Raw genomic sequence first — 22,727 nt, forward strand, 5'->3', positions numbered from 1 at the left:
TGCACTGGCACCACTGGGGATGCAGTGCAGTGAGTCCAGAGAGTGCACTGGCACCAGTGGGGATGCAGTGCAGTGAGTCCAGAGAGTGCACTGGCACCACTGGGGATGCAATGCAGTGAGTCCAGAGAGTGCTCTGGCTCCACTGGGGATGCAGTGCAGTGAGTACAGAGAGTGCACTGGCACCACTGGGGATGCAGTGCAGTGAGTACAGAGAGTGCAATGGCAGCACAGGGGATGCAGTGCAGTGATTCCAGAGAGTGCACTGGCACCACTGGTGATGCAGTGCAGTGAGTCCAGAGAGTGCACTGGCACCACTGGGGATGCACTGCAGTGAGTCCAGAGAGTGCACTGGCACCACTGGGGATGCACTGAAGTGAGTCCAGAGAGTGCACTGGCATCACAGGGGATGCACTGCAGTGAGTCCAGAGAGTGCACTGGCACCACTGGGGATGCAGTGCAGTGACTCCAGAGAGTGCACTGGCACCACAGGGGATGCAGTGCAGTGACTCCAGAGAGTGCACTGGCACCACTGGGGATGCAGTGCAGTGAGTCCAGAGAGTGCACTGGCACTACTGGGGATGCAGTGCAGTGAGTCCAGAGAGTGCACTGGCACCACTGGGGATGCAGTGCAGTGAGTCCAGAGAGTGCACTGGCACCACTGGGGATGCACTGCAGTGACTCCAGAGACTGCACTGGCACCAGTGGGGATGCAGTGTAGTGAGTCCAGAGAGTGCACTGGCACCAGTGGGGTTGCAGTGCAGTGACTCCAGAGAGTGCACTGGCACCAGTGGGGATGCAGTGCAGTGAGTCCAGAGAGTGCACTGGCACCACTGGGGATGCAGTGCAGTGAGTCCTGAGAGTGCACTGGCACCAGTGGGGATGCAGTGTAGTGAGTCCAGAGAGTGCACTGGCACCAGTGGGGATGCAGTGCAGTGACTGCAGAGAGTGCACGGGCACCAGTGGGGATGAAGTGCAGTCAGTCCAGAGAGTGCACTGGCACCAGTGGGGATGCAGTGCAGTCAGTCCAGAGAGTGCACTGGCACCAGTGGGGATGCACTGCAGTGAGTCCAGAGAGTGCATTGGCACCAGTGGGGATGTAGTGCAGTGAGTCCAGAGAGTGCACTGGCACCAGTGGGGATGCAGTGCAGTCAGTCCAGAGAGTGCACTGGCACCAGTGGGGATGCACTGCAGTAAGTCCAGAGAGTGCACTGGCACCACTGGGGATGCACTGCAGTGAGTCCAGAGAGTGCACTGGCACCAGTGGGGATGCAGTGCAGTGAGTCCTGAGAGTGCACTGGCACCAGTGGGGATGCAGTGCAGTGAGTGCAGAGAGTGCACTGGCACCAGTGGGGATGCAGTGCAGTGAGTCCAGAGAGTGCACTGGCACCACTGGGGATGCAGTGCAGTGAGTCCTTATAGTGCACTGGCACCAGTGGGGATGCAGTGCAGTGAGTCCAGAGAGTGCACTGGCACCAGTAGGGATGCAGTGCAGTGACTCCAGAGAGTGCATTGACAAAAGTGGGGATGCAGTGCAGTGAGTCCAGAGAGTGCACTGGCACCACTGGGGATGCACTGCAGTGACTCCAGAGAGTGCACTGGCACCAGTGGGGATGCCGTGCAGTGAGTCCAGAGAGTGCACTGGCACCAGTGGGGATGCAGTGCAGTGAGTCCAGAGAGTGCACGGGCACCACTTCGGATCAGTGCAGTGACTCTAGAGAGTGCACTGGCACCAGTGGGGTTGGAGTGCAGTGACTCTAGAGAGTGCACTGGCACCAGTGGGGATGCAGTGCAGTGAGTCCAGAGAGTGCACTGGCACCACTAGGGAGGCAGTGCAGTGACTCGAGAAAGTGCACTGGCACTACTGGGGATGCAGTGCAGTGAGTCCAGAGAGTGCACTGGCACCAGTGGGGATGCAGTGCAGTGAGTCCAGGCAGTTCACTGGCACCAGTGGGGATGCAGTGCAGTGACTCCAGACGGTGCACTGGCACCAGTGGGAATGCAGTGCAGTGAGTCCAGAGAGTGCACTGGCACCAGTGGGGATGAAGTGCAGTGTCTCCAGAGAGTGTACTGGCACCAGTGGGGATGCAGTGCAGTGACTCCAGGGAGTGCACTGGCACCAGTGGGGATGCAGTGCAGTGAGTCCAGAGAGTGCACTGGCACGAGTGGGGTTGCAGCGCAGTGACTCCAGAGAGTGCACTGGTACCAGTGGGGATGCAGTGCAGTGACTCCAGAGAGTGCACTGGCAGCAGTGGGGCTGCAGTGCAGTGAGTCCAGAGAGTTCACTGGCACCAGTGGGGATGCAGTGCAGTGACTCCAGAGAGTGCACTGGCAGCAGTGGGGATGCAGTGCAGTGAGTCCAGAGAGTGCACTGGCACCACTGGGGATGCAGTGCAGTGAGTCCAGAGAGTGCACTGGCACCACTGGGGATGCAATGCAGTGAGTCCAGAGAGTGCTCTGGCTCCACTGGGGATGCAGTGCAGTGAGTCCAGAGAGTGCACTGGCACCACTGGGGATGCAGTGCAGTAAGTACAGAGAGTGCAATGGCAGCACAGGGGATGCACTGCAGTGATTCCAGAGAGTGCACTGGCACCACTGGGGATGCAGTGCAGTGAGTCCAGAGAGTGCATTGGTACCACTGGGAATGCACTGCAGTGAGTCCAGAGAGTGCACTGGCACCAATGGGGATGCACTGAAGTGAGTCCAGAGAGTGCACTGGCACCACAGGGGATGCAGTGCAGTGAGTCCAGAGAGTGCACTGGCACCAGTGGGGATGCAGTGCAGTAAGTCCAGAGAGTGCACTGGCACCACAGGGGATGCAGTGCAGTGATTCCAGAGAGTGCACTGTCACCACTGGGGATGCAGTGCAGTGAGTCCAGAGAGTGCACTGGCACCAGTGGGGATGCAGTGCAGTGAGTCCAGAGAGTTCACTGGCACCAGTGGGGATGCAGTGCAGTGACTCCAGAGAGTGCACTGGCAGCAGTGGGGATGCAGTGCAGTGAGTCCAGAGAGTGCACTGGCACCAGTGGGGATGCAGTGCAGTGACTCCAGAGAGTGCACTGGCACCACTGGGGATGCAGTGCAGTGAGTCCAGAGAGTGCACTGGCACCACTAGGGATGCAGTGCAGTGACTCCAGAAAGTGCACTGGCACTACTGGGGATGCAGTGCAGTGAGTCCAGAGAGTGCACTGGCACCAGTGGGGATGCAGTGCAGTGAGTCCAGAGAGTGCACTGGCACCACTGGGGATGCACTGCAGTGACTCCAGAGACTGCACTGGCACCAGTGGGGATGCAGTGTAGTGAGTCCAGAGAGTGCACTGGCACCAGTGGGGTTGCAGTGCAGTGAGTCCAGAGAGTGCACTGGCACCAGTGGGGATGCAGTGCAGTGAGTGCAGAGAGTGCACTGGCACCACTGGGGATGCAGTGCAGTGAGTCCTGAGAGTGCACTGGCACCAGTGGGGATGCAGTGTAGTGAGTCCAGAGAGTGCACTGGCACCAGTGGGGTTTCAGTGCAGTGAGTCCAGAGAGTGCACTGGCACCAGTGGGGATGCAGTGCAGTGAGTCCAGAGAGTGTACTGGCACCAGTGGGGATGCAGTGCAGTCAGTCCAGAGAGTGCACTGGCACCAGTGGGGATGCACTGCAGTGAGTCCAGAGAGTGCATTGGCACCAGTGGGGATGTAGTGCAGTGAGTCCAGAGAGTGCACTGGCACCAGTGGGGATGCAGTGCAGTGAGTCCAGAGACTGCACTGGCACCACTGGGGATGCAGTGCAGTGAGTCCTGAGAGTGCACTGGCACCAGTGGGGATGCAGTGCAGTGAGTCCATAGAGTGCACAGGCACCAGTGGGGATGCAGTGCAGTGACTCCAGAGAGTGCACTGGTACCAGTGGGGATGCAGTGCAGTGAGTCCAGAGAGTGCACTGGCACCACTTCGGATCAGTGCAGTGACTCTAGAGAGTGCACTGGCACCAGTGGGGTTGGAGTGTAGTGACTCTAGAGAGTGCACTGGCACCAGTGGGGATGCAGTGCAGTGAGTCCAGAGAGTGCACTGGCACCACTAGGGAGGCAGTGCAGTGACTGCAGAAAGTGCACTGGCACTACTGGGGATGCAGTGCAGTGAGTCCACAGAGTGCACTGGCACCAGTGGGGATGCAGTGCAGTGAGTCCAGGCAGTTCACTGGCACCAGTGGGGATGCAGTGCAGTGACTCCAGAGAGTGCACTGGCACCAGTGGGAATGCAGTGCAGTGAGTCCAGAGAGTGCACTGGCACCAGTGGGGATGCAGTGCAGTGAGTCCAGAGAGTGCACTGGCACCATTGGGTATGCAGTGCAGTGAGTGCAGAGAGTGCACAGGCACCAGTGGGGATGCAGTGCAGTGAGTCCAGAGAGTGCACTGGCACCAGTGGGGATGCAGTGCAGTGAGTCCAGAGAGTGCACTGGCACCACTGGGGATGCAATGCAGTGAGTCCAGAGAGTGCTCTGGCTCCACTGGGGATGCAGTGCAGTGAGTCCAGAGAGTGCACTGGCACCACTGGGGATGCAGTGCAGTGAGTACAGAGAGTGCAATGGCAGCACAGGGGATGCACTGCAGTGATTCCAGAGAGTGCACTGGCACCACTGGTGATGCAGTGCAGTGAGTCCAGAGAGTGCATTGGTACCACTGGGAATGCACTGCAGTGAGTCCAGAGAGTGCACTGGCACCAATGGGGATGCACTGAAGTGAGTCCAGAGAGTGCACTGGCACCACAGGGGATGCACTGCAGTGAGTCCAGAGAGTGCACTGGCACCACTGGGGATGCAGTGCAGTAAGTCCAGAGAGTGCACTGGCACCACAGGGGATGCAGTGCAGTGATTCCAGAGAGTGCACTGGCACCACTGGGGATGCAGTGCAGTGAGTCCAGAGAGTGCACTGGCACCAGTGGGGATGGAGTGCAGTGAGTCCAGAGAGTTCACTGGCACCAGTGGGGATCCAGTGCAGTGACTCCAGAGAGTGCACTGGCAGCAGTGGGGATGCAGTGCAGTGAGTCCAGAGAGTGCACTGGCACCAGTGGGGATGCAGTGCAGTGACTCCAGAGAGTGCACTGGCACCAGTCGGGATGCAGTGCAGTGAGTCCAGAGAGTGCACTGGCACCAGTGGGGATGCAGTGCAGTGAGTCCAGAGAGTGCACTGGCACCAGTGGGGATGCAGTGCAGTGAGTCCAGAGAGTGCACTGGCACCAGTGGGGATGCACTGCAGTGAGTCCAGAGAGTGCATTGGCACCAGTGGGGATGTAGTGCAGTGAGTCCAGAGAGTGCACTGGCACCAGTGGGGATGCAGTGCAGTGAGTCCAGAGACTGCACTGGCACCACTGGGGATGCAGTGCAGTGAGTCCTGAGAGTGCACTGGCACCAGTGGGGATGCAGTGCAGTGACTCCATAGAGTGCACTGGCACCAGTGGGGATGCAGTGCAGTGACTCCAGAGAGTGCACTGGTACCAGTGGGGATGCAGTGCAGTGAGTCCAGAGAGTGCACTGGCACCACTTCGGATCAGTGCAGTGACTCTAGAGAGTGCACTGGCACCAGTGGGGTTGGAGTGTAGTGACTCTAGAGAGTGCACTGGCACCCACTGGGGATGCACTGCAGTGACTCCAGAGAGTGCACTGGCACCAGTGGGGATGCAGTGTAGTGAGTCCAGAGAGTGCACTGGCACCAGTGGGTTTGCAGTGCAGTGAGTCCAGAGAGTGCACTGGCACCAGTGAGGATGCACTGCAGTGAGTCCAGAGAGTGCACTGGCACCACTGGGGATGCAGTGCAGTGAGTCCTGAGAGTGCACTGGCAGCAGTGGGGATGCAGTGTAGTGAGTCCAGAGAGTGCACTAGCACCAGTGGGGTTGCAGTGCAGTGAGTCCAGAGAGTGCACTGGCACCAGTTGGGATGCAGTGCAGTGAGTCCAGAGAGTGCACTGGCACCAGTGGGGATGCAGTGCAGTCAGTCCAGAGAGTGCACTGGCACCAGTGGGGATGCACTGCAGTGAGTCCAGAGAGTGCATTGGCACCAGTGGGGATGTAGTGCAGTGAGTCCAGAGAGTGCACTGGCACCAGTGGGGATGCAGTGCAGTGAGTCCAGAGACTGCACTGGCACCACTGGGGATGCAGTGCAGTGAGTCCTGAGAGTGCAGTGGCACCAGTGGGGATGCAGTGCAGTGACTCCATAGAGTGCACTGGCACCAGTGGGGATGCAGTGCAGTGAGTCCAGAGAGTGCACTGGCACCACTTCGGATCAGTGCAGTGACTCTAGAGAGTGCACTGGCACCAGTGGGGTTGGAGTGTAGTGACTCTAGAGAGTGCACTGGCACCAGTGGGGATGCAGTGCAGTGAGTCCAGAGAGTGCACTGGCACCACTAGGGAGGCAGTGTAGTGACTGCAGAAAGTGCACTGGCACTAGTGGGGATGCAGTGCAGTCAGTCCACAGAGTGCACTGGCACCAGTGGGGATGCAGTGCAGTGAGTCCAGGCAGTTCACTGGCACCAGTGGGGATGCAGTGCAGTGACTCCAGAGAGTGCACTGGCACCAGTGGGAATGCAGTGCAGTGAGTCCAGAGAGTGCACTGGCACCAGTGGGGATGCAGTGCAGTGTCTCCAGAGAGTGTACTGGCGCCACTGGGGATGCAGTGCAGTGACTCCAGAGAGTGCACTGGCACCAGTGGGGATGCAGTGCAGTGAGTCCAGAGAGTGCACTGGCACCAGTGGGGATGCACTGCAGTGACTCCAGAGAGTGCACTGGCACCAGTGGGGATGCAGTGCAGTGAGTCCAGAGAGTGCATTGGCACCAGTGGGGATGCAGTGCAGTGAGTCCAGAGAGTGCACTGGCACCCGTGGGGATGCAGTGCAGTGAGTCCAGAGAGTGCACTGGCACCACTGGGGATGCAGTGCAGTGAGTCCAGAGAGTGCACTGGCACCACCGGGGATTCACTGCAGTGAGTCCAGAGAGTGCACTGGCACCACTGGGGATGCAGTGCAGTGAGTCCAGAGAGTTCACTGGCACCACTTGGGATGCGGTGCAGTGACTCCAGAAAGTGCACTGGCACTACTGGGGATGCAGTGCAGTGAGTCCAGAGAGTCGACTGGCACCAGTGGAGGTGCAGTGCAGTGAGTCCAGAGAGTGCACTGGCACCAGTGGGGATGCAGTGTAGTGAGTCCAGAGAGTGCACTGGCACCAGTGGGGTTGCAGTGCAGTGAGTCCAGAGAGTGCACTGGCACCAGTGGGTATGCAGTGCAGTGAGTGCAGAGAGTGCACTGGCACCAGTGGGGATGCAGTGCAGTCAGTTCAGAGAGTGCAATGGCACCAGTGGGGATGCAAAGCAGTGACTGCAGAGAGTGCACTGGCACCACTGGGGATGCAGTGCAGTGTCTCCAGAGAGTGCACTGGCACCACTGGGGATGCAGTGCAGTGAGTCCAGAGAGTGCACTGGCATCACTGGGGATGCAGTTCAGTGAGTGCAGAGAGTGCACTGGCACCACTGGGGATGCAGTGCAGTGAGTGCAGAGAGTGAACTGGCACGACTGGGGATGCACTGCAGTGAGTCCAGAGAGTGCAGTGGCACCATTGGGGATGCAGTGCTGTGAGTCCAGAGAGTGCACTGGCACCACTGGGGTTTTAGTGCAGTTAGTCCAGAGAGTGCCCTTGCACCACTGGGGATACACTGCAGTGTGTCCAGAGAGTGCACTGGCACCACTGGGGATGCAGTGCAGTGAGTCCAGAGAGTGCACTGTCAACACTGGGGATGCACTGCAGTGAGTCCAGAGAATGACCTGGCACTAATGGGGATGCAGTGCAGTGATTCGAAAGAGTGCACTGGCACCACTGCGGATGCACTGCAGTGAGTCCGGAGAGTGCCCTGGCACCACAGGGGATGCAGTGCAGTTAGTCCAGAGAGTGCACTGGCACCACTGGGGATGCAGTACAGTGAGTCCAGAGAGTGCACTGGCACCACTGGGGATGCAGTGCAGTGAGTCCAGAGAGTGCACTGGCACCACTGGGGATGCAATGCAGTGAGTCCAGAGAGTGCTCTGGCTCCACTGGGGATGCAGTGCAGTGAGTACAGAGAGTGCACTGGCACCACTGGGGATGCAGTGCAGTGAGTCCAGAGAGTGCACTGGCACCACTGGGGATGCAGTGCAGTGAGTACAGAGAGTGCAATGGCAGCACAGGGGATGCACTGCTGTGATTCCAGAGAGTGCACTGGCACCACTGGGGATGCAGTGCAGTGAGTCCAGAGAGTGCATTGGCACCACTGGGAATGCACTGCAGTGAGACCAGAGAGTGCACTTGCACCACTGGGGATGCAGTGCAGTGAGTCCAGAGAGTGCACTGGCACCACTGGGGATGCACTGCAGTGAGTCCAGAGAGTGCACTGGCACCACTGGGGATGCACTGCAGTGAGTCCAGAGAGTGCACTGGCACCACAGGGGATGCACTGCAGTGAGTCCAGAGAGTGCACTGGCACCACAGGGGATGCAGTGCAGTAAGTCCAGAGAGTGCACTGGCACCACAGGGGATGCAGTGCAGTGATTCCAGAAAGTGCACTGGCACCAGTGGGGATGCAGTGCAGTGAGTCCAGAGAGTGCACTGGCACCAGTGGGGATGGAGTGCAGTGAGTCCAGAGAGTTCACTGGCACCAGTGGGGATGCAGTGCAGTGACTCCAGAGAGTGCACTGGCACCAGTGGGGTTGCAGTGCAGTGAGTCCAGAGAGTGCACTGGCACCAGTGGGGATGCAGTGCAGTGAGTCCAGAGAGTGCACTGGCACCACTGGGGATGCAGTGCAGTGAGTCCAGAGAGTGCACTGGCACCACTAGGGATGCAGTGCAGTGACTCCAGAAAGTGCACTGGCACTACTGGGGATGCAGTGCAGTGAGTCCAGAGAGTGCACTGGCACCAGTGGGGATGCAGTGCAGTGAGTCCAAAGAGTGCACTGGCACCACTGGGGATGCACTGCAGTGACTGCAGAGACTGCACTGGCACCAGTGGGGATGCAGTGTAGTGAGTCCAGAGAGTGCACTGGCACCAGTGGGGATGCAGTGCAGTGAGTCCAGAGAGTGCACTGGCACCAGTGGGGATGCAGTGCTGTGAGTGCAGAGAGTGCACTGGCACCAGTGGGAATGCAGTGCAGTCAGTCCAAAGAGTGCACTGGCACCAGTGGGGATGCAAAGCAGTGACTCCAGAGAGTGCACTGGCACCACTGGGGATGCACTGCAGTGTCTCCAGAGAGTGCACTGGCACCACTGGGGCTGCAGTGCAGTGAGTCCAGAGAGTGCACTGGCATCACTGGGGATGCAGTTCAGTGAGTGCAGAGAGTGCACTGGCACCACTGGGGATGCAGTGCAGTGAGTGCAGAGAGTGCAGTGGCACCATTGGGGATGCAGTGCTGTGAGTCCAGAGAGTGCACTGGCACCACTGGGGTTTTAGTGCAGTTAGTCCAGAGAGTGCCCTTGCACCACTGGGGATACACTGCAGTGTGTCCAGAGAGTGCACTGGCACCACTGGGGTTGCAGTGCAGTGAGTCCAGAGAGTGCACTGTCAACACTGGGGATGCACTGCAGTGAGTCCAGAGAATAACCTGGCACTAATGGGGATGCAGTGCAGTGACTCGAAAGAGTGCACTGGCACCACTCCGAATGCACTGCAGTGAGTCCAGGAGAGTGCCCTGGCACCACAGGGGATGCAGTGCAGTTAGTCCAGAGAGTGCACTGGCACCACTGGTGATGCAGTGCAGTGAGTCCAGAGAGTGCACTGGCACCACTGGGGATGCAGTGCAGTGAGTCCAGAGAGTGCACTGGCACCACTGGGGATGCAATGCAGTGAGTCCAGAGAGTGCTCTGGCTCCACTGGGGATGCAGTGCAGTGAGTCCAGAGAGTGCACTGGCACCACTGGGGATGCAGTGCAGTGAGTACAGAGAGTGCAATGGCAGCACAGGGGATGCACTGCAGTGATTCCAGAGAGTGCACTGGCACCACTGGTGATGCAGTGCAGTGAGTCCAGAGAGTGCATTGGTACCACTGGGAATGCACTGCAGTGAGTCCAGAGAGTGCACTGGCACCACTGGGGATGCAGTGCAATGAGTCCAGAGAGTGCACTGGCATCACTGGGGATGCACTGCAGTGAGTCCAGAGAGTGCACTGGCACCACAGGGGATGCACTGCAGTGAGTCCAGAGAGTGCACTGGCACCACTGGGGATGCAGTGCAGTAAGTCCAGAGAGTGCACTGGCACCACAGGGGATGCAGTGCAGTGATTCCAGAGAGTGCACTGGCACCACTGGGGATGCAGTGCAGTGAGTCCAGAGAGTGCACTGGCACCACTGGGGATGCAGTGCAGTGAGTCCAGAGAGTGCACTGGCACCAGTGGGGATGCAGTGCAGTGACTCCAGAGAGTGCACTGGCAGCAGTGGGGATGCAGTGCAGTGAGTCCAGAGAGTGCACTGGCACCAGTGGGGATGCAGTGCAGTGACTCCAGAGAGTGCACTGGCACCACTGGGGATGCAGTGCAGTGAGTCCTGAGAGTGCACTGGCACCACTAGGGATGCAGTGCAGTGACTGCAGAAAGTGCACTGGCACTACTGGGGATGCAGTGCAGTGAGTCCAGAGAGTGCACTGGCACCAGTGGGGATGCAGTGCAGTGAGTCCAGAGAGTGCACTGGCACCACTGGGGATGCACTGCAGTGACTCCAGAGACTGCACTGGCACCAGTGGGGATGCAGTGTAGTGAGTCCAGAGAGTGCACTGGCACCAGTGGGGTTGCAGTGCAGTGAGTCCAGAGAGTGCACTGGCACCAGTGGGGATGCAGTGCAGTGAGTCCAGAGAGTGCACTGGCACCACTGGGGATGCAGTGCAGTGACTCCAGAGAGTGCACTGGCACCACTGGGGATGCAGTGCAGTGACTCCAGAGAGTGCACTGGCACCACTAGGGATGCAGTGCAGTGACTCCAGAAAGTGCACTGGCACTACTGCAGATGCAGTGCAGTGAGTCCAGAGAGTGCACTGGCACCAGTGGGGATGCAGTGCAGTGAGTCCAGAGAGTGCACTGGCACCACTGGGGATGCAGTGCAGTGAGTCCTGAGAGTGCACTGGCACCACTGGGGATGCAGTGTAGTGAGTCCAGAGAGTGCACTGGCACCAGTGGGGTTGCAGTGCAGTGAGTCCTTAGAGTGCACTGGCACCAGTGGGGATGCAGTGCAGTGAGTCCAGAGAGTGCACTGGCACCAGTGGGGATGCAGTGCAGTCAGTCCAGAGAGTGCACTGGCACCAGTGGGGATGCACTGCAGTGAGTCCAGAGAGTGCATTGGCACCAGTGGGGATGTAGTGCATTGAGTCCAGAGAGTGCACTGGCACCAGTGGGGATGCAGTGCAGTGAGTCCAGAGACTGCACTGGCACCACTGGGGATGCAGTGCAGTGAGTCCAGAGAGTGCACTGTCACCACCACCGGGATGCAGTACAGTGACTCCATAGAGTGCACTGGCACCAGTGGGGATGCAGTGCAGTGAGTCCAGAGAGTGCACTGGTACCAGTGGGGATGCAGTGCAGTGAGTCCAGAGAGTGCACTGGCACCACTGCGGATCAGTGCAGTGACTCTAGAGAGTGCACTGGCACCAGTGGGGTTGGAGTGCAGTGACTCTAGAGAGTGCACTGGCACCAGTGGGGATGCAGTGCAGTGAGTGCAGAGAGTGCACTGGCACCAGTGGGGATGCAGTGCAGTGAGTCCAGAGAGTGCACTGGCACCACTGGGGATGCAGTGCAGTGAGTCCTTATAGTGCACTGGCACCAGTGGGGATGCAGTGCAGTGAGTCCAGAGAGTGCACTGGCACCAGTAGGGATGCAGTGCAGTGACTCCAGAGAGTGCATTGACACCAGTGGGGATGCAGTGCAGTGAGTCCAGAGAGTGCACTGGCACCACTGGGGATGCACTGCAGTGACTCCAGAGAGTGCACTGGCACCAGTGGGGATGCCGTGCAGTGAGTCCAGAGAGTGCACTGGCACCAGTGGGGATGCAGTGCAGTGAGTCCAGAGAGTGCACTGGCACCACTTCGGATCAGTGCAGTGACTCTAGAGAGTGCACTGGCACCAGTGGGGTTGGAGTGCAGTGACTCTAGAGAGTGCACTGGCACCAGTGGGGATGCAGTGCAGTGAGTCCAGAGAGTGCACTGGCACCACTAGGGAGGCAGTGCAGTGACTCCAGAAAGTGCACTGGCACTACTGGGGATGCAGTGCAGTGAGTCCAGAGAGTGCACTGGCACCAGTGGGGATGCAGTGCAGTGAGTCCAGGCAGTTCACTGGCACCAGTGGGGATGCAGTGCAGTGACTCCAGAGAGTGCACTGGCACCAGTGGGAATGCAGTTCAGTGAGTCCAGAGAGTGCACTGGCACCAGTGGGGATGCAGTGCAGTGTCTCCAGAGAGTGCACTGGCACCAGTGGGGATGCAGTGCAGTGACTCCAGGGAGTGCACTGGCACCAGTGGGGATGCAGTGCAGTGAGTCCAGAGAGTGCACTGGCACCAGTGGGGTTGCAGTGCAGTGACTCCAGAGAGTGCACTGGTACCAGTGGGGATGCAGTGCAGTGACTCCAGAGAGTGCACTGGCACCACTAGGGATGCAGTGCAGTGAGTCCAGAGAGTGCATTGGCACCAGTGGGGATGCAAAGCAGTGACTCCAGAGAGTGCACTGGCACCACTGGGGATGCAGTGCAGTGAGTCCAGAGAGTGCACTGGCACCAGTGGGGATGCAGTGCAGTGAGTCCAGAGAGTGCACTGGCACCACTGGGGATGCAATGCAGTGAGTCCAGAGAGTGCTCTGGCTCCACTGGGGATGCAGTGCATTGAGTACAGAGAGTGCACTGGCACCACTGGGGATGCAGTGCAGTGAGTACAGAGAGTGCAATGGCAGCACAGGGGATGCAGTGCAGTGATTCCAGAGAGTGCACTGGCAACACTGGTGATGCTGTGCAGTGAGTCCAGAGAGTGCATTGGTACCACTGGGAATGCAGTGTAGTGAGTCCAGAGAGTGCACTGGCACCACTGGGGATGCAGTGCAGTGACTCCAGAGAGTGCACTGGCACCACTAGGGATGCAGTGCAGTGACTCCAGAATGTGCACTTGCACTACTGCAGATGCAGTGCAGTGAGTCCAGAGAGTGCACTGGCACCAGTGGGGATGCAGTGCAGTGAGTCCAGAGAGTGCACTGGCACCACTGGGGATGCAGTGCAGTGAGTCCTGAGAGTGCACTGGCACCAGTGGGGATGCAGTGTAGTGAGTCCAGAGAGTGCACTGGCACCAGTGGGGTTGCAGTGCAGTGAGTCCTTAGAGTGCACTGGCCGCCAGTGGGGATGCAGTGCAGTGAGTCCAGAGAGTGCACTGGCACCAGTGGGGATGCAGTGCAGTCAGTCCAGAGAGTGCACTGGCACCAGTGGGGATGCACTGCAGTGAGTCCAGAGAGTGCATTGGCACCAGTGGGGATGTAGTGCATTTAGTCCAGAGAGTGCACTGGCACCAGTGGGGATGCAGTGCAGTGAGTCCAGAGACTGCACTGGCACCACTGGGGATGCAGTGCAGTGAGTCCAGAGAGTGCACTGTCACCACCACCGGGATGCAGTACAGTGACTCCATAGAGTGCACTGGCACCAGTGGGGATGCAGTGCAGTGAGTCCAGAGAGTGCACTGGTACCAGTGGGGATGCAGTGCAGTGAGTCCAGAGAGTGCACTGGCACCACTGCGGATCAGTGCAGTGACTCTAGAGAGTGCACTGGCACCAGTGGGGTTGGAGTGCAGTGACTCTAGAGAGTGCACTGGCACCAGTGGGGATGCAGTGCAGTGAGTGCAGAGAGTGCACTGGCACCAGTGGGGATGCAGTGCAGTGAGTCCAGAGAGTGCACTGGCACCACTGGGGATGCAGTGCAGTGAGTCCTTATAGTGCACTGGCACCAGTGGGGATGCAGTGCAGTGAGTCCAGAGAGTGCACTGGCACCAGTAGGGATGCAGTGCAGTGACTCCAGAGAGTGCATTGACACCAGTGGGGATGCAGTGCAGTGAGTCCAGAGAGTGCACTGGCACCACTGGGGATGCACTGCAGTGACTCCAGAGAGTGCACTGGCACCAGTGGGGATGCCGTGCAGTGAGTCCAGAGAGTGCACTGGCACCAGTGGGGATGCAGTGCAGTGAGTCCAGAGAGTGCACTGGCACCACTTCGGATCAGTGCAGTGACTCTAGAGAGTGCACTGGCACCAGTGGGGTTGGAGTGCAGTGACTCTAGAGAGTGCACTGGCACCAGTGGGGATGCAGTGCAGTGAGTCCAGAGAGTGCACTGGCACCACTAGGGAGGCAGTGCAGTGACTCCAGAAAGTGCACTGGCACTACTGGGGATGCAGTGCAGTGAGTCCAGAGAGTGCACTGGCACCAGTGGGGATGCAGTGCAGTGAGTCCAGGCAGTTCACTGGCACCAGTGGGGATGCAGTGCAGTGACTCCAGAGAGTGCACTGGCACCAGTGGGAATGCAGTTCAGTGAGTCCAGAGAGTGCACTGGCACCAGTGGGGATGCAGTGCAGTGTCTCCAGAGAGTGCACTGGCACCAGTGGGGATGCAGTGCAGTGACTCCAGGGAGTGCACTGGCACCAGTGCGGATGCAGTGCAGTGAGTCCAGAGAGTGCACTGGCACCAGTGGGGTTGCAGTGCAGTGACTCCAGAGAGTGCACTGGTACCAGTGGGGATGCAGTGCAGTGACTCCAGAGAGTGCACTGGCACCACTAGGGATGCAGTGCAGTGAGTCCAGAGAGTGCACTGGCACCAGTGGGGATGCAGTGCAGTGAGTCCAGGCAGTTCACTGGCACCAGTGGGGATGCAGTGCAGTGACTCCAGAGAGTGCACTGGCACCACTGGGGATGCAATGCAGTGAGTCCAGAGAGTGCACTGGCACCACTGGGGATGCAATGCAGTGAGTCCAGAGAGTGCTCTGGCTCCACTGGGGATGCAGTGCAGTGAGTACAGAGAGTGCACTGGCACCACTGGGGATGCAGTGCAGTGAGTACAGAGAGTGCAATGGCAGCACAGGGGATGCAGTGCAGTGATTCCAGAGAGTGCACTGGCACCACTGGTGATGCAGTGCAGTGAGTCCAGAGAGTGCATTGGTACCACTGGGAATGCAGTGTAGTGAGTCCAGAGAGTGCACTGGCACCACTGGGGATGCAGTGCAATGAGTCCAGAGAGTGCACTGGCACCACTGGGGATGCACTGCAGTGAGTCCAGAGAGTGCACTGGCACCACTGGGGATGCACTGAAGTGAGTCCAGAGAGTGCACTGGCACCACAGGGGATGCACTGCAGTGAGTCCAGAGAGTGCACTGGCACCACTGGGGATGCAGTGCAGGAAGTCCAGAGAGTGCACTGGCACCACAGGGGATGCAGTGCAGTGACTCCAGAGAGTGCACTGGCAGCAGTGGGGATGCAGTGCAGTGAGTCCAGAGAGTGCACTGGCACTACTGGGGATGCAGTGCAGTGAGTCCAGAGAGTGCACTGGCACCAGTGGGGATGCAGTGCAGTGAGTCCAGAGAGTGCACTGGCACCACTGGTGATGCACTGCAGTGACTCCAGAGACTGCACTGGCACCAGTGGGGATGCAGTGTAGTGAGTCCAGAGAGTGCACTGGCACCAGTGGGGTTGCAGTGCAGTGACTCCAGAGAGTGCACTGGCACCAGTGGGGATGCAGTGCAGTGAGTCCAGAGAGTGCACTGGCACCACTGGGGATGCAGTGCAGTGAGTCCTGAGAGTGCACTGGCACCAGTGGGGATGCAGTGTAGTGAGTCCAGAGAGTGCACTGGCACCAGTGGGGATGCAGTGCAGTGAGTCCAGAGAGTGCACTGGCACCAGTGGGGATGCAGTGCAGTCAGTCCAGAGAGTGCACTGGCACCAGTGGGGATGCAGTGCAGTCAGTCCAGAGAGTGCACTGGCACCAGTGGGGATGCACTGCAGTGAGTCCAGAGAGTGCATTGGCACCAGTGGGGATGTAGTGCAGTGAGTCCAGAGAGTGCACTGGCACCAGTGGGGATGCAGTGCAGTGAGTCCTGAGAGTGCACTGGCACCAGTGGGGATGCAGTGCAGTGAGTGCAGAGAGTGCACTGGCACCAGTGGGGATGCAGTGCAGTGAGTCCAGAGAGTGCACTGGCACCACTGGGGATGCAGTGCAGTGAGTCCTTATAGTGCACTGGCACCAGTGGGGATGCAGTGCAGTGAGTCCAGAGAGTGCACTGGCACCACTGGGGATGCAGTGCAGTGAGTCCAGAGAGTGCATTGACAAAAGTGGGGATGCAGTGCAGTGAGTCCAGAGAGTGCACTGGCACCACTGGGGATGCACTGCAGTGACTCCAGAGAGTGCACTGGCACCAGTGGGGATGCCGTGCAGTGAGTCCAGAGAGTGCACTGGCACCAGTGGGGATGCAGTGCAGTGAGTCCAGAGAGTGCACTGGCACCACTTCGGATCAGTGCAGTGACTCTAGAGAGTGCACTGGCACCAGTGGGGTTGGAGTGCAGTGACTCTAGAGAGTGCACTGGCACCAGTGGGGATGCAGTGCAGTGAGTCCAGAGAGTGCACTGGCACCACTAGGGAGGCAGTGCAGTGACTCCAGAAAGTGCACTGGCACTACTGGGGATGCAGTGCAGTGAGTCCAGAGAGTGCACTGGCACCAGTGGGGATGCAGTGCAGTGAGTCCAGGCAGTTCACTGGCACCAGTGGGGATGCAGTGCAGTGACTCCAGAGAGTGCACTGGCACCAGTGGGAATGCAGTGCAGTGAGTCCAGAGAGTGCACTGGCACCAGTGGGGATGCAGTGCAGTGTCTCCAGAGAGTGTACTGGCACCAGTGGGGATGCAGTGCAGTGACTCCAGGGAGTGCACTGGCACCAGTGGGGATGCAGTGCAGTGAGTCCAGAGAGTGCACTGGCACCAGTGGGGTTGCAGTGCAGTGACTCCAGAGAGTGCACTGGTACCAGTGGGTATGCAGTGCAGTGATTCCAGAGAGTGCACTGGCAGCAGTGGGGCTGCAGTGCAGTGAGTCCAGAGAGTGCATTGGCACCAGTGGGGATGCAAAGCAGTGACTCCAGAGAGTGCACTGGCACCACTGGGGATGCAGTGCAGTGAGTCCAGAGAGTGCACTGGCACCAGTGGGGATGCAGTGCAGTGAGTCCAGAGAGTGCACTGGCACCACTGGGGATGCAATGCAGTGAGTCCAGAGAGTGCTCTGGCTCCACTGGGGATGCAGTGCAGTGAGTACAGAGAGTGCAATGGCACCACTGGGGATGCAGTGCAGTGAGTACAGAGAGTGCAATGGCAGCACAGGGGATGCAGTGCAGTGATTCCAGAGAGTGCACTGGCACCACTGGGGATGCAGTGCAGTGAGTCCAGAGAGTGCATTGGTACCACTGGGAATGCACTGCAGTGAGTCCAGAGAGTGCACTGGCACCACTGGGGATGCAGTGCAGTGAGTCCAGAGAGTGCACTGGCACCACTGGGGATGCAGTGCAGTGAGTCCAGAGAGTGCACTGGCACCACTGGGGATGCACTGAAGTGAGTACAGAGAGTGCACTGGCACCACAGGGGATGCAGTGCAGTGAGTCCAGAGAGTGCACTGGCACCACTGGGGATGCAGTGCAGTAAGTCCAGAGAGTGCACTGGCACCACAGGGGATGCAGTGCAGTGAGTCCAGAGAGTGCACTGGCACCAGTGGGGATGGAGTGCAGTGAGTCCAGAGAGTTCACTGGCACCAGTGGGGATGCAGTGCAGTGACTCCAGAGAGTGCACTGGCAGCAGTGGGGATGCAGTGCAGTGAGTCCAGAGAGTGCACTGGCACCACTGGGGATGCAGTGCAGTGACTCCAGAGAGTGCACTGGCACCACTGGGGATGCAGTGCAGTGAGTCCAGAGAGTGCACTGGCACCACTAGGGATGCAGTGCAGTGACTGCAGAAAGTGCACTGGCACTACTGGGGATGCAGTGCAGTTAGTCCATAGAGTGCACTGGCACCAGTGGGGATGCAGTGCAGTGAGTCCAGAGAGTGCACTGGCACCACTGGGGCTGCAGTGCAGTGAGTCCAGAGAGTGCACTGGCACCACTGGGGATGCAGTGCAGTGAGTCCAGAGAGTGCACTGGCACCAGTGGGGTTGCAGTGCAGTGAGTCCTTAGAGTGCACTGGCACCAGTGGGGATGCAGTGCAGTGAGTCCAGAGAGTGCACTGGCACCAGTGGGGATGCAGTGCAGTCAGTCCAGAGAGTGCACTGGCACCAGTGGGGATGCACTGCAGTGAGTCCAGAGAGTGCATTGGCACCAGTGGGGATGTAGTGCATTGTGTCCAGAGAGTGCACTGGCACCAGTGGGGATGCAGTGCAGTGAGTCCAGAGACTGCACTGGCACCACTGGGGATGCAGTGCAGTGAGTCCAGAGAGTGCACTGTCACCACCACCGGGATGCAGTACAGTGACTCCATAGAGTGCACTGGCACCAGTGGGGATGCAGTGCAGTGAGTCCAGAGAGTGCACTGGTACCAGTGGGGATGCAGTGCAGTGAGTCCAGAGAGTGCACTGGCACCACTGCGGATCAGTGCAGTGACTCTAGAGAGTGCACTGGCACCAGTGGGGTTGGAGTGCAGTGACTCTAGAGAGTGCACTGGCACCAGTGGGGATGCAGTGCAGTGAGTGCAGAGAGTGCACTGGCACCAGTGGGGATGCAGTGCAGTGAGTCCAGAGAGTGCACTGGCACCACTGGGGATGCAGTGCAGTGAGTCCTTATAGTGCACTGGCACCAGTGGGGATGCAGTGCAGTGAGTCCAGAGAGTGCACTGGCACCAGTAGGGATGCAGTGCAGTGACTCCAGAGAGTGCATTGACACCAGTGGGGATGCAGTGCAGTGAGTCCAGAGAGTGCACTGGCACCACTGGGGATGCACTGCAGTGACTCCAGAGAGTGCACTGGCACCAGTGGGGATGCCGTGCAGTGAGTCCAGAGAGTGCACTGGCACCAGTGGGGATGCAGTGCAGTGAGTCCAGAGAGTGCACTGGCACCACTTCGGATCAGTGCAGTGACTCTAGAGAGTGCACTGGCACCAGTGGGGTTGGAGTGCAGTGACTCTAGAGAGTGCACTGGCACCAGTGGGGATGCAGTGCAGTGAGTCCAGAGAGTGCACTGGCACCACTAGGGAGGCAGTGCAGTGACTCCAGAAAGTGCACTGGCACTACTGGGGATGCAGTGCAGTGAGTCCAGAGAGTGCACTGGCACCAGTGGGGATGCAGTGCAGTGAGTCCAGGCAGTTCACTGGCACCAGTGGGGATGCAGTGCAGTGACTCCAGAGAGTGCACTGGCACCAGTGGGAATGCAGTTCAGTGAGTCCAGAGAGTGCACTGGCACCAGTGGGGATGCAGTGCAGTGTCTCCAGAGAGTGCACTGGCACCAGTGGGGATGCAGTGCAGTGACTCCAGGGAGTGCACTGGCACCAGTGGGGATGCAGTGCAGTGAGTCCAGAGAGTGCACTGGCACCAGTGGGGTTGCAGTGCAGTGACTCCAGAGAGTGCACTGGTACCAGTGGGGATGCAGTGCAGTGACTCCAGAGAGTGCACTGGCACCACTAGGGATGCAGTGCAGTGAGTCCAGAGAGTGCATTGGCACCAGTGGGGATGCAAAGCAGTGACTCCAGAGAGTGCACTGGCACCACTGGGGATGCAGTGCAGTGAGTCCAGAGAGTGCACTGGCACCACTGGGGATGCAATGCAGTGAGTCCAGAGAGTGCACTGGCACCACTGGGGATGCAATGCAGTGAGTCCAGAGAGTGCTCTGGCTCCACTGGGGATGCAGTGCAGTGAGTACAGAGAGTGCACTGGCACCACTGGGGATGCAGTGCAGTGAGTACAGAGAGTGCAATGGCAGCACAGGGGATGCAGTGCAGTGATTCCAGAGAGTGCACTGGCACCACTGGTGATGCAGTGCAGTGAGTCCAGAGAGTGCATTGGTACCACTGGGAATGCAGTGTAGTGAGTCCAGAGAGTGCACTGGCACCACTGGGGATGCAGTGCAATGAGTCCAGAGAGTGCACTGGCACCACTGGGGATGCACTGCAGTGAGTCCAGAGAGTGCACTGGCACCACTGGGGATGCACTGAAGTGAGTCCAGAGAGTGCACTGGCACCACAGGGGATGCACTGCAGTGAGTCCAGAGAGTGCACTGGCACCACTGGTGATGCAGTGCAGGAAGTCCAGAGAGTGCACTGGCACCACAGGGGATGCAGTGCAGTGACTCCAGAGAGTGCACTGGCAGCAGTGGGGATGCAGTGCAGTGAGTCCAGAGAGTGCACTGGCACTACTGGGGATGCAGTGCAGTGAGTCCAGAGAGTGCACTGGCACCAGTGGGGATGCAGTGCAGTGAGTCCAGAGAGTGCACTGGCACCACTGGTGATGCACTGCAGTGACTCCAGAGACTGCACTGGCACCAGTGGGGATGCAGTGTAGTGAGTCCAGAGAGTGCACTGGCACCAGTGGGGTTGCAGTGCAGTGACTCCAGAGAGTGCACTGGCACCAGTGGGGATGCAGTGCAGTGAGTCCAGAGAGTGCACTGGCACCACTGGGGATGCAGTGCAGTGAGTCCTGAGAGTGCACTGGCACCAGTGGGGATGCAGTGTAGTGAGTCCAGAGAGTGCACTGGCACCAGTGGGGATGCAGTGCAGTGAGTCCAGAGAGTGCACTGGCACCAGTGGGGATGCAGTGCAGTCAGTCCAGAGAGTGCACTGGCACCAGTGGGGATGCAGTGCAGTCAGTCCAGAGAGTGCACTGGCACCAGTGGGGATGCACTGCAGTGAGTCCAGAGAGTGCATTGGCACCAGTGGGGATGTAGTGCAGTGAGTCCAGAGAGTGCACTGGCACCAGTGGGGATGCAGTGCAGTGAGTCCTGAGAGTGCACTGGCACCAGTGGGGATGCAGTGCAGTGAGTGCAGAGAGTGCACTGGCACCAGTGGGGATGCAGTGCAGTGAGTCCAGAGAGTGCACTGGCACCACTGGGGATGCAGTGCAGTGAGTCCTTATAGTGCACTGGCACCAGTGGGGATGCAGTGCAGTGATTCCAGAGAGTGCACTGGCACCACTGGGGATGCAGTGCAGTGAGTCCAGAGAGTGCATTGGTACCACTGGGAATGCACTGCAGTGAGTCCAGAGAGTGCACTGGCACCACTGGGGATGCAGTGCAGTGAGTCCAGAGAGTGCACTGGCACCACTGGGGATGCAGTGCAGTGAGTCCAGAGAGTGCACTGGCACCACTGGGGATGCACTGAAGTGAGTACAGAGAGTGCACTGGCACCACAGGGGATGCAGTGCAGTGAGTCCAGAGAGTGCACTGGCACCACTGGGGATGCAGTGCAGTAAGTCCAGAGAGTGCACTGGCACCACTAGGGATGCAGTGCAGTGACTGCAGAAAGTGCACTGGCACTACTGGGGATGCAGTGCAGTTAGTCCATAGAGTGCACTGGCACCAGTGGGGATGCAGTGCAGTGAGTCCAGAGAGTGCACTGGCACCACTGGGGATGCAGTGCAGTGAGTCCAGAGAGTGCACTGGCACCACTGGGGATGCAGTGCAGTGAGTCCAGAGAGTGCACTGGCACCAGTGGGGATGCAGTGCAGTGACTCCAGAGACTGCACTGGCACCAGTGGGGATGCAGTGTAGTGAGTCCAGAGAGTGCACTGGCACCAGTAAGGTTGCAGTGCAGTGAGTCCAGAGAGTGCACTGGCACCAGTGGGGATGCAGTGCAGTGAGTCCAGAGAGTGCACTGGCACCACTGGGGATGCAGTGCAGTGAGTCCTGAGAGTGCACTGGCACCACTTCGGATCAGTGCAGTGACTCTAGAGAGTGCACTGGCACCAGTGGGGTTGGAGTGTAGTGACTCTAGAGAGTGCACTGGCACCAGTGGGGATGCAGTGCAGTGAGTCCAGAGAGTGCACTGGCACCACTAGGGAGGCAGTGCAGTGACTGCAGAAAGTGCACTGGCACTACTGGGGATGCAGTGCAGTGAGTCCACAGAGTGCACTGGCACCAGTGGGGATGCAGTGCAGTGAGTCCAGGCAGTTCACTGGCACCAGTGGGGATGCAGTGCAGTGACTCCAGAGAGTGCACTGGCACCAGTGGGAATGCAGTGCAGTGAGTCCAGAGAGTGCACTGGCACCAGTGGGGATGCAGTGCAGTGTCTCCAGAGAGTGTACTGGCGCCACTGGGGATGCAGTGCAGTGACTCCAGAGAGTGCACTGGCACCAGTGGGCATGCAGTGCAGTGAGTCCAGAGAGTCGACTGGCACCAGTGGGGTGCAGTGCAGTGAGTCCAGAGAGTGCACTGGCACCAGTGGGGATGCAGTGTAGTGAGTCCAGAGAGTGCACTGGCACCAGTGGGGTTGCAGTGCAGTGAGTCCAGAGAGTGCACTGGCACCAGTGGGTATTCAGTGCACTGAGTGCAGAGAGTGCACTGGCACCAGTGGGGATGCAGTGCAGTGAGTCCAGAGAGTGCATTGGCACCAGTGGGGATGCAAAGCAGTGACTCCAGAGAGTGCACTGGCACCACTGGGGATGCAGTGCAGTGAGTCCAGAGAGTGCACTGGCACCAGTGGGGATGCAGTGCAGTGAGTCCAGAGAGTGCACTGGCACCACTGGGGATGCAATGCAGTGAGTCCAGAGAGTGCTCTGGCTCCACTGGGGATGCAGTG

Source organism: Anser brachyrhynchus, assembly GCF_964034855.1.
Source record: "Anser brachyrhynchus genome assembly, contig: SCAFFOLD_43, whole genome shotgun sequence".
Classification (NCBI taxonomy): Eukaryota; Metazoa; Chordata; class Aves; order Anseriformes; family Anatidae; genus Anser; species Anser brachyrhynchus.